Source organism: Podarcis erhardii (assembly GCF_964252035.2).
Source record: "Podarcis erhardii genome assembly, chromosome: 4".
Taxonomy (NCBI): Eukaryota; Metazoa; Chordata; class Lepidosauria; order Squamata; family Lacertidae; genus Podarcis; species Podarcis erhardii.
The window spans coordinates 47,028,572-47,041,065 of record NC_138508.1 but is presented as its reverse complement, the minus strand read 5'-3'; the positions used below and the strand labels follow the sequence as shown (position 1 = coordinate 47,041,065).

General features: G+C 38.7%; 1 protein-coding gene and 1 long non-coding RNA gene across 2 annotated transcripts in view; one reads left to right on the top strand and one right to left on the bottom strand.

The window, feature by feature from the left end:
* Nucleotides 1-10,503, top strand: part of LOC309340062 — a 43,790-nt gene extending 33,287 nt beyond the window's left edge. Inside the window, exons 2-3 of the long non-coding RNA XR_014155786.1 lie at nucleotides 8,547-8,683; nucleotides 10,220-10,503. This is a non-coding gene — a long non-coding RNA (uncharacterized lncRNA). The remainder of the gene's footprint in view (nucleotides 1-8,546; nucleotides 8,684-10,219) is intronic.
* Nucleotides 1-12,494, bottom strand: part of LOC309340033 (uncharacterized protein) — a 194,880-nt gene that overhangs the window by 131,092 nt on the left and 51,294 nt on the right. The window lies entirely within an intron of this gene.

Sequence of the window (12,494 nt, the reverse complement as noted above, 5' to 3'; positions counted from 1 at the left end):
AATCTGAAGTGACATACCCACATGGAAGAAGTTGTCCCCAGTTCCAGTCGGCACCCAAAGGCACCTTAAGGTCCAAAATAATTTACCGTACTACTGCAGAAGATAAGGCTTCTGTAACACAGTACTGGATGTTGACATATATACAGATAGAGATATATTCGTACAAAGAATTTCTGTTGCTCCAGCAATTCAAGACGTAACACAGATTCTGACTCACTTCTCAAGACTCACTGGCTGACTAATGAGCTGACATTCCTTAATCACGTATATCAGGCATAGGCAAACTCGGCCCTCCAGATGTTTTGGGACTGCAACTCCCACCATCCCTAGCTAACAAGACCAGTGATCGGGGATGATGGGAGTTGTAGTCCCAAAACATCTGGAGGGCCGAGTTTGCCTATGCCTGACTTATATAGATGGCACTGGGCAGCTGCCATAGTAACTGGGTTCACTGACCTTACACCTGTTGGCTTATCGCATAAATGGGGTGTTTGTACTCATGAAGGAAATTAACCCCTTCCTCTATGTCCAGTTCCTCCAACATGAACTGAGTTCTGTGAAGTCATTGTGGCATCCCTGCCATTGCCAAGGACACATTGTCTGGTAGTGTTGTTGTGTTATCTTTTGTTCCTAACCCTAATCCTAACCACTATCTTGCTTTGCTACTAAGAACGCACAAGATCATGATTATGTGATGATAAGTGTTCATTCTGGTACAGTTTTTGCTGACTTCATAAATCATAGGATGGGTATCCACAAAACCTTCTATATCCTTCTGTATTATCTGAATTTACATTACTATGAGATTCCGAAATACTGAGCACTTTACATCAACTTACATGTATTAGAAACAGAGTTGTGCCCATTATCAAGCATAAAAAGACCCTTAATGTTCATATATCCTTTCCAAGCAACATCTTCATTTAGGGGAGATAGGATATGATTTATTTATGAAGAGAGTTTAAAAATGCTTCTATTTAATTTCTTGCCTATATCATGGACTTGCTCCAAATCCCTCTTCTTCAAACTAAAACTCATTTTTATTCTCTCTTGCTGTAATTAGGAAGACAAGGTATATTTTAGACCTTAGAGTATTGTTTTAATTTTCCCACACAGTATTTAAACCACTTACACTGACACCTTTCAGAGTCTATTTCTCTTATTTAAAAGTCCCCTGTGGTTGTTCCTTGTCTCTCAAGTGAGCATTATCTTAGATTTACTACTATCTGTGTAACACCAGAGAAAAGGAAGATGCAGCCATACTCTGTCAGTGCCAAACAATGGCTGCCATTGTTCTTGGTCTTCCTGCATGGGTTATTGCTGTTGTTAAAAATGTGCAAAGAAATAAAATTAGAGTTCTGCATTAGTCCACCTGCAATGCCCAAAACCTTAGCTGAGTTTCCTGAGTTTCTCCAAGTATGCAAATCCGAAGCTGGAAGGCTAACACCAATCAAACTGGTTCCAACTGTGTAGCTTTGAACAATTTTAAATATTCCTGTCATGTTGCATTTCACATAACACTGCCACTACTCATGAAATACATTTAGACATTTCTGAGCTGGATGTAATAGATGTGACGATGTGAAATTAGGAACTGTTTGGAACACTTGCTGCCTAGAATAACTATTCTTGGTGATACTGGATCAGAAATATACAAATTAAATAAATTTCTCTGTCTGACTGCCTGGCTCACGCAGATCATGGTAAAGGACATAAAACATTATTTTCACCAAGATAATATTTTTCTGATGAACTATCCTGTTAGTAAAGTTGCTTGGCCTGAAAATAATCACCTGTCTCTTTTTAAAATAGCTCTATTTTGCCTGTGTGGCTGTCTGCAACAAGTAATATCCCATCCACGCACTGCAATTTGCTTCTTAAATGGAAGTTGTTTGCTTTATTTATTTACAACCCCCATAAAAGACACTTAAAGGAAAGCATTTTTGCATTAAGTCATTTTCCGCCTCCAACAATATTACTTTCTTACCCATCAACATCTGGAGGACATATATCTAATAATTTCCATGCTGTTTTTTTCCAAATAGTTTATTTACATAAATTCTCAAATTACAAAGTATTCCTTAACTCATGCATTAATCTTGTCAAATATCGTGTTTCATATGCCATATTAGTATGATGCTAGGAACATCCACAGTTATCTCATAAACTATTTCCATGCTTTGAAGAACCATCAAGGCAATGTGTTGATCCAAATGTACTATTGCATGTATTAAGGGCCTTCTATGTATTAAGGGCATCTTCTGATGGTGGAAGGGGCATGAATCTAGTAGAGGATTCTGCAAACGGAAGTCAGGGGCATGATTTTCACCACCACTACCCCACCTTACTCGGCTTTGCCCCATTATTTTTCAACCCTGCAGAGCAAATTTTTGAGGGACTTGGGGGAGCTTAGACTTCAGAGCACACCACTCACAGAACTCTGGATAATAATAATAATAATAATAATAATAATAATAATAATAATAATTTATTATTTATACCCCGCCCATCTGGCTGGGCCTCCCCAGCCACTCTGGGCGGCTTCCATAAAAACAAAAAATACAGTAAAATATCACACGTTAAAAACTTCCCTAAACAGGCCCTAAACTGGATCCACCCCAATGTATACAAATCCTTCTGCTGTGGTCCAAACGCGATTTCCAGTGCTATTGGTCCTCTACCCACAGGCAAGCTGCAACAGTCAGCTCAGAAGCAACACAGAATAGTAGTACAGTTTGTTTCTCAAACTGGTGTGGGAATTCCCTGAGGGCAGGGGAAGGATCATAGCTCAACAGAAGAACATCTACTTTGCATGCTGAAGGTCCCAAATTAAATCCCCATATTCTCCAAGTAGGGCTGGAAGTTTCCCCGTCTGAAACCCTGTTGAGCTGCTGTCAGTCAGTGTAGACAATACTGAGCTAGATGGATGACCTGACTCAATAGAAAACAGCCTCCTATGTTCCTAAAAAAGCTGTGCATATATTTTTAGTGATAGAAAGGGAAATTAGGTTTCCCCAACATGTAGGTTTTGGCTATATTGGCTTTGTTACAGGTCAAGTTATCTCATGCTATAAATGAGATGGCTTGGATAGACAGCACAGGACAGGGAAATAATGGAGTATTTATTATCATTTTGAAGTACAAATACAACATAGGACCGCTAAGGCATATAGCCAAATAGAGTCTCAGATTAAAAGACCCAGAAAACAAACAACATTCATCACACTGCACGGAAGATGTGGCCTTTCAAAAGGCATGCATTACGGGTATAATCCAGCCAAAGTTGAGCACATAGCCAAATGGTCTTTGGTCTCCTTTACAATCCATTAAGATGATTCAGTAGATTGCTTTTTGCTTGAACTCATGTTCAATAGTTACCATTATTGGAGATGAGACAATTTTCCTCAGAGCACATTGACTAAGTAACTCAATACAGTTTTTTTCCTCCTGCAGTATTTGTCTGAGCTCAGGTACATGGGTATCCCAGACTGAATTTAAGGCAGGTGATCTGTGGTGCCAGGCTTTTGGAGGTGCCTGTCAACTATTCACTGAAGAAATGAAGTGAAGACTGAAAAACAATTCATCTTTACTTGTAATGCTGTCAACACTGACCAGCAAAGCTGCAAGGCCAGTCTTGCATTAATATAATGACAATGAAAATCTGTAACATCACTGCCCATTCAACAAACTGCTTGTATGTATCAGATCCATATGTGAAATTTATAGGGCAGAGATAAAAAATGCATACAACATGAAAAGTGGTACAAATACACTAAAAATAAGATTCAGGTAATAAATAATATAGGTTTTCTAAGTTGAGCAAGTAGAAGATGGTGCCAGAGATACTCCCCTCCAAGGGCACCATTTGAGCTAGGGCCACTGTTGTGTTTTCTGGAATAACTGTTCTCCTAACACCTCTTGCAATGCAGTTCTTTGCTTGAAATATATTGTGACATCTGTTGCATAGATTAGGAGGCTGCTGCTCTTAGCTTTTATTAATTGGTTGCCTAACATAGCTATTTGGTAATTTTGACCATTATTATTATGTGATACGAGCCACATAACAAAAGAATTGCACCCCACCCAACCACCTCAACACAATGAGCTGGACATACCATCTTTTTAATTAGTCCTGTTCTTCTCCTAGGCACAACTGCAAAGCACACATGAAATTGCAATTTTATTTGCACACCTTTGTCTTCAAGCCTCATGGGCCACCTCATATTGAACATGTTACAATATACTGTCTACTTCAAATATTAACATATCAGTAGTCATGTGGCCCTCAGTAGATTGCTGAAACTAAAAATGTGGTAATCATCAAAGTGCCATGCAAAGCCATAATGTATACCATATGTTGATCCTGTATCAGTCCAGTACATAGGCTCCCCAAGCAAAATGTTAGATGTAAAATGTTCCAGAATATAATTTGCAGCAACACAAATTACAAGAGGCAATTTTCACTGAAATTATTATTTTAAAAGAAATAAAAAAGAGCAACATGCTGCAGTTTTCCTTGACCAATCAATTCTTATTTCAAACGGTTTTAACAAATATTTAAAATGTATGAAGGAAAACATATGGAGGAGCTTTCTGCATGAAAATGCCTCCCCCAAACTTTCTGAAGTGAATGAAACCAAACATTCATCTCGGATTCATCAAGATAAATAATAATGTAACTATAGGATGAAACATATTTGTGAAATCTAAAATTTTGCCTTAGGTACTCCTTCAGATGCAAGATGTTGGAATCTAATACCTTCATCTGCTTGGAAGTTCACTTTAAGTCGATAGGAAAAGACAGATATGAGGATAAATAAAAGCTTTGCAGTCTACTGAGTTTCTTAGAACTATTCTTATTGATCCAGTATTTAATGCCTAATTTTTAAAGTCTCTCTAAAGGCAAGAGGCAAAGCTTCAGTGCAAAGGATATTTATAAAGGGTTGAAGGAAGGGGTAGAGCCAGAATTTGGGAACATAACAGACATTTTGTAGCCTAAAGTCTTCTATAACAATCACATTTAATGATTCTTCACAGGGTTATGTGGATATTATGGAGCTGTTTTATGAGACACAGCTGAGGTTTCCCCCCCTAAAAGATTCTCATATTACTTGGAGATGAAGACGACATGTGTATAGCTTTCCCTACCTTTTAAAACACAAAGAAGTATAAACTCATAATAGGGCCTAGTGATGTTGTAACAGGTTGTTAATCAATGAAGAGTGGGCTAGAAATAAATAACAACCACCACAACCATCCTTGGGAAACAAACAGACCAGAGTCCAGCAGTTAGAGGGTGGCACCCAGTGGTATAGAGGCCCACAAAAAATGAAATACAAAATACTGGAGATCTGGGTAATTAAAAAAATTAATTTAATGCTATATTTTCTGTTTCTGTATGGTAAGTGAAATACTTTTAAAAGTAGTGTTTTGAAATAGTATTATTCTATCCAGTTACAGTGGTACCTCTGTTTCCAAACGTCTCCGCTGACAAACATTTTGGTTTCCGAATGCCGTAAACTTGGAAGTAAATGCTTCAGTTTTCGAACACGCCTCAGAAGTCGAACATGCCACGCGGCTTCCATATTGAGTTTTCCGGTTTTCAAATGTTTCAGAACTCGAACAGTCTTCTGGAACGGATTACGTTCAAAAACCAAGGTGCCACTGTACACTGCTGCTAGATCCAGGATATGGGAAGTTAGAGTCGCTAGTGCCTTTGTCTGGATTATTAAACCATTGTCTCCAATAATTGACAGATGAAGACAGGAATATGCTTGTAACAAAGGCTGAACCCAAAAACTTTTAGCTCAAAAATTGGGAAGTGGACCTAAAATGGCAGGACTGAAGTCTTGTGGGGTGTGGCAAGTGTAGCTGTAAAGTATATGGCAGTGGGGTGGGGCTGTTTGGCTGCAATGGCAGCTTCTCCCTTATTTGTTGCCCTTTCCTTCCTCTTCCTGATGACTTCTCCGTAGTTAAGGGAGCAGGGAGCTCTTCAGCTGGAGTGTCACCTGCTTCAACTCCATCTGACCATATCAAACCATTATTTCCAAGCACAATACTCAGACCCTCCAAGTCACGTGACCCACGTGAGATCATGGAGCCTCAAAACACACATTTTGGTATGCTGCACAAGATTGTGGTACCAGAAAAAGCACTTGATCTCCCACGATCATGGTGACCCAAATGGCTGTTGTGACCCCGCCAGGAAAAACAGAATGTCCCAGTTTTTCTGGGACACTTGTGGGGTATACGGTACTAACCATTTTGCTGACATGGGGCAAGTGGGCAGCAAGACATTCACATTGTCTCTCTTGTTGTAATTTGCTAAATGCTTGCTCTCTGCCAGCTGTCCCATTATAGTGTGTGCATGCTCGGTAATGTTCTGGGGATGTGAAGAGATTTTGCCTGTGCTAGCTACAGAATTGTTCCAGAGGAATGAACTGGAATGGACTGCCAGATTTGCTATTAGTGTATAGATGAGTGAGGTTGTTGTTTTTTAGCTATAACTTCTGAGGATGTTTATACTTGCTGATAATTTGATGAAAGGTTCCTGCCATTCTATTCTCTCTCTTGGGGTTATACTTAATAAAAGTCTAGTGCAGTCTATACTGAAATAATACGCTGTCTCAAGTATTGTTGCTTTTGTTGGTTTTTCTACATAATACAGTGTTTTATGATGGAAAGTGGAGTATTTTATGAACAGAAAGATTTCCACTAGATTTATGTCCCATTTATATGAGGCCAATAGATTGCAATAGCACATGTAAGAACGCTGAAGCAAAAAAACAAACTGTACTTATGTCAAGGAGATGGATTTCGGTTGTAAAGAATATGTGTAAGAATAAGATAAAGACATAATACCGTCTTAAGGCCTTTCCCTCTTGATGCAGTTATATATGTTACTGCACATATGCAGTGAGGTCCCTGGACCTTTAAAAATGTAATATTATGCAAAGGCATCTGCCTTGGCTAAAATGCAGATGGAGAACAGAGGCACAATGGATAATAATGTAACACACACATAAAACAATGGCAAACACTGCAGGACCTGTGGGTTAGGAGTAATTATTAAGCTCTCCTTAGGCGTTATCCAGATATAGAAAGAAACATATGAGCTGGGGAATGTGGTGGCTGCCTTTGTGTTTTCATCACCTTCCCACATGTGGAAGGTGACTGTCTGCAGAGAGGAGCCTCCTGTATCAGCTGTGGCTCCCGCATATGTTTTAGAACCTTGGAAAATCTGGGCTTCAAATTGTGAAGGTATTGTCTAGAAATACTAAAGTCTTCCTGCTACACCCAGACATCTTTCATTACTTGGAATGTAATGAGAATGGGGGTAGAGAGAGGTGGAGGTAGCATGCTTGCTCCTGCTGCCCCCCCCCCTTATTTACTTCCGCATTTGGATGATGCTTGAAGAGGGTTTGCATGTCTCCTGTTTTCTTGGAGACAGAAGGAGCTGCCTACTAGAGTCATCAGTGACCGCAATGTTCATCACAGCATCAGCAACAACAAGGCTAAACCGTTCCTGACCACATATATGAGGATGGGTAGCAATTTCATTGAGGTTGTTGACTCTCTCCTTGACCCAGTCTGGCCCTGATTTGTTTTTGTTTTTTTATAAATAATTTTTATTAAATTTTCCATTTTAACAATTCAATCAAATCACATTAAGTATTCCAAATTATACAAATACATATCATATAGTCCAAATATTCTGCCAAATTATAAATTTTTCTTGGGGCTTTCCATGTTTCAAGTTCAGTGGGGTTCCAATCATCTTATGTTTCTATTGCCTTGAGTTTCCAATACAGTCTGGCCCTGATTTGGTGGCGGTTGTTGCTGCTTTTTGTGGAACTGAGGTAACAGGGGCTTAGCTACCTATGGGGCCATTAGAAAGATCTAACCCACCTCCCCCACAATTCATCATTACGATAGGTAGCCCATTTGTATTTAATAATTGTTCCAATGTGATTGATCAGCTTTGTTATTTCTTTCAATCACATTGGAACAGAATAATCACTTATATGTGGTAACTCAATGCAAAAAAAGGAGGAAGATTGAATAAACTCACTTTCAATGACTACTCTAGCGTATTTAGATGGGGTCTGGAGGTCTTCTTTCATCCTCTCCAGTTTCCAGGCTTGCTTACATTTACCTAAATATATTTAATACTGGAATTTTTGGGAATACTCTCCAGGCCACCCCATGCATTCTCTGTTGGAGTAAAACATTTACACTCAAGGAATAAAAGCAAACGGAATTGAAACACTGCAGCAGAGAAATTTGCCTTTCTGAAGCTTCTGTGATATTTATGCATGTTGGAATTGTTGTGTATTGATTTGGTTTTGAAACACCACAAGTCATACTAACAGCAAAGAACTCATTTATCCTTAGCACAAAACACACAATAAACAAGCTTATTGTTTGAAAGTTTCAGTTGGGATATGCAGTACACATATTCAATTATCATAGACAAATTTAAGTGCAAACTGCCAAGTGTTGTTGCCATTTGAATTGCTTACTATTACTCCTTTTATATCCTCCAGATTTTGCAATAACCTCATCATGATGAAATGCCTTTGGCAGCAATTCATTAATAAAGAACAGTCTAAAAAAACCTCTCAGACAACTGGGATGAGAAAGGTGAAATCAGAAAGAGTCATATGGATTCCATTCTAAAAAGGTCTGTAGCTGCTTACAGCTCTTTCCTATCACCATGAATATTCATAATTTGTATTCCTGCTGATCCCCAAGAGTTATTGGTGTGTTTTTTATTATACCCCTTAACAGATGACAAATGAGAATGGGGTACATATACCATCTTCAGTGAGTTATATGTTTCTAAAGGGTGATTTGCTTGTAAACGCTTATCATGTATTAACTTCAGATTCAGCATGCAGTAATAACATGCATAAAATATAGATGGGGCACCAGAGCTCTGTCCGCCCATTGCTGTGGTTTTACAGGTTTCTAAAATGTGCAAGGGAACAAAATGCTTCCCATTGTAAAAGCTTACCTTTCATGAAATGGAAGGTGATCAGAACTGCTACCAGGGGATCTAGCTCACTCATCACCACTGTCCTCTGACGTGTTTATTTTAACCTAGCTGTAATGCCCAAAGAGCACTCAAGTCTGTTGTTAAATCTCCTTCTGGACTCTGCCATTTCTGACTGCACCTGATTGGATCGTTTCACATTAAAGAAAAAGTCCCGGCACACTGAAAATTAGCTTGTGAGTGGAAAGGCTAGGTTATGGCTCATTTTTCTATCTGGAAGACATTCTATCTATCTATCTATCTATCTATCTATCTATCTATCTATCTATCATCTATCTATATCATCTATCTATCATCTATCTATCTATCTATCTATCTATCTATCTATCTATCATCTATCTATCTATCATCTATCTATATCTATCTATCATCACATGGAAACATTCATTCATAGGAGTATCCACCAACAGTCTGTTGTGGAGCAGTCCAGAGACAGGTTTTACCACTTCAGTTGTTGTTTCATGAGCATTTGGTCTTAGGGCCTAATTACACATTACTTTAAATGTGTTGCCTGAAGTACCATTAGGTTTTTAAAATCATAAATGCACACTGGGACCACTGCATGTGGGGAGATATAGTTTAACCTTTTGTCTCCCTACTCTGATTTGGGGCGGGGGGCGGGTGTAGCCTCCACATTGCAAATAGCAATTGCAAAAACATCCCTCCTGTTGCACTAATGGGAGGGTGTTTCGTCTTCCCTCCTATTGTTATTTGTGGCATGTGGGAAATTCTTTTCAGGATGATGGTGGAGGAAAATACTTAAATGCTCCTCCTCACACACTGTGGGACTAACCGAGATCTAGGGGAGGGGGAATTTTTTAAAACACACACACACACACACAAAATGATTCATAGAATCAGAATTGTACAGTTGGAAGGGACTCAGAGGGTCATCTAGTCCAACCCCCTGTAATGGAGGGATCTTTTTGCCCAACATAGGTTTTCAACCCACGATCCTGAGATTAAGAATCTCATTCTCTAACAACTGAGCTACACCAACTTATTCATTTAAAGGAATATATTATTAGGCCTTTAGTAATACATAAAATATAAACTAGATTTTTTTTAAAAAAAGAATTCAGTGCAGTGTCCCACTACTGTATATGCTTTAGTTCATCAACTACAATTCAACTATTTCAAGTTTTCTTTGCTTTATTCTCTCAGTGCCTTCTCAGTGTGACCAATTTGCTCTTGGAAGCCCACAATTCAGCCTGTTATAAAGTAAACTCTCACTATTATTTGATCAAATTGATTGGAAAACAAGATAACACGACCAAGAAAAGAAGATATGCTCCATTGTTCATGCTTCAAAAATGTTGCTGTATTGTCGATGCTGACCTTGGACTCCCTTAATCACCTTCTTCTGATCCTGATCCTTAGCTCCAAATACCATACAAGTGTGAGCCAATGTGTTATTTGAAAGTTACAGAATCAAGCTCTAATCCTAAAATCTGTGAGACGAGTTTTTATTGTTGTTCTCTTTGGGGAAAGGCACTTAGGGCAGTGTGTGTGTGTGTGTGTGTGTGTGTGTGTGTGTGTGTATTCTCTTTTAAAGCAATATCACCTTACTTTTTATAGTTACATTGCTTTCCTTTCTGCGAATTCTTATGTCTCCATTCTGAAGGTGTCCCAATGAAATAAAAATCTCTAAAATCTGAGGCCCAATCATAAATGAACATCTTCCTAGCTTCTCCTTCGTTTTTACTTTGTAGGGTGGGCTCCTTGCACAATCAAAGGAGGAAAATAAATTTATAAAGGCATTAGGAAGTATGATAATGAAACATTTGCTTTAACTGTGGTTTGTTTGTTTTTTTAAAAAAGAAAATCACAAACTTCCCCCATTCAGTCTTCAAGCTAACATTACCCTGCAGTTGAAGTAGAAGTACAGAACCTATGGCTCACCAGATATTGTTGTAGTCTAACGCCCAGTGCTTTTTATCAGCAGAGCGCAGTTCCTGCACCTCTCAGGTGGGCGGCATTGCAGGCCAGTGCTCCCCGCTTCTGCTTCTTGCCTTTACATACTTCTGAGAAGCCCAAAACGAACATTTCAAGTCAAAACAGAAGCTGGCCAGCGTGTGAGAGTCTACTCTTTTTTTAAAAAAAATCTATGATTCCACCTAGCTCCTAACTGCTCCTAGTTGTGATTGGTCAAAGGTTACCCGCCATTGCTTTAGGGCTTCAAAAGTCAAACCTCTGTTAACAATTCTGAGAAACAGCCCAATAGCCTAACCAGATCATTAAGCATTGTGCTGTGGAGGTACAGGAATGGGCATGAGCAGTACAGCTTACAGTCTTTTTTTAGAGCAGGAGCAATGATACCCTCTGCCAGGGTGATTCATTAATGGATCCTTCTTACTCTGGGTCAAGCTGAAGTCTCAACAAGGATGCACTTTTAAATAGGGATAAAATACAATTTCCTATAAAATGAGAATTATCGAAAAGGGAAATTTCAAATCTCTATATTTAACCACCCAGATTTCTTTTCACCCAGATATGGGAACTGAAAATTACACATTTTGTCAGCAAAATCTGACACATTTAATGCATGCACACTGATACATTCAGCATGACACTGACTTTGGCTTCCCTTAAAGTAATGGCATACTTCCTCAGCTCAAAAAGCCCTTGAGATAGTCACACAGCATGGGCTTTCCTTCAACTGTTACCTGCAGCAGTCCAACAGCTGGATATTTTTAAACTCAGTGGTTCCATCTTTAGCAATAGGACCTACTGTGTCAGAAACAAAAAGCAAAAATAACCCAGGTCTAACTCCCCCTGCACCCTAGCCTTAAAATAAATGTTGAATAACACAGTCACTGTTGGGTGGTTTCAGAGTTCTTCGTTTATACTCAGCCTTTAAAACAATGTGGATTGCTGCAATTAAAATATATAATGTTGTCTTTCTTAGCCACTAAATGAAATATAGTACATAATTTCTGTAAATCAATATGGCTTTTAAAAAGAAACAATAATTTCTTTTAATTACACAAAACCCAATTATATTAAAGGGAGAATGTGAATAAAGACATCAGAAGTGGGAAGAGAAATCCAACACAGATTATGTCACTCAAAATCCTATTTAAGGCTGGGGTGGGTAAATTCTGATTTGTTTGTTTGCCAAGTCCCCTTGCTAAAGATGGAACCACTGAGTTTGTGAGGTCGAGATATCTTAAATGATATTTGATACAGTTTGAATGTGCTGGTACTGGAGGAGTTTACCTGAATCACTGCTGTCTTGTGTTTTCCAGTTCCTACAAGGTCAAACAGCTTATGAAAATCATGCTGTTTTTGCCAGTCTTATATTTCATCACAGAAATTCCTATGAAGAGGGAAACTCCAGAACCCATCAAAACACCATCAGTTAGACTGCAGAGCTTAAGAGTAGAATACCAATTTTTATAGCTCCAATTACATATGCATGGGGAAATCAGTTTTTTGT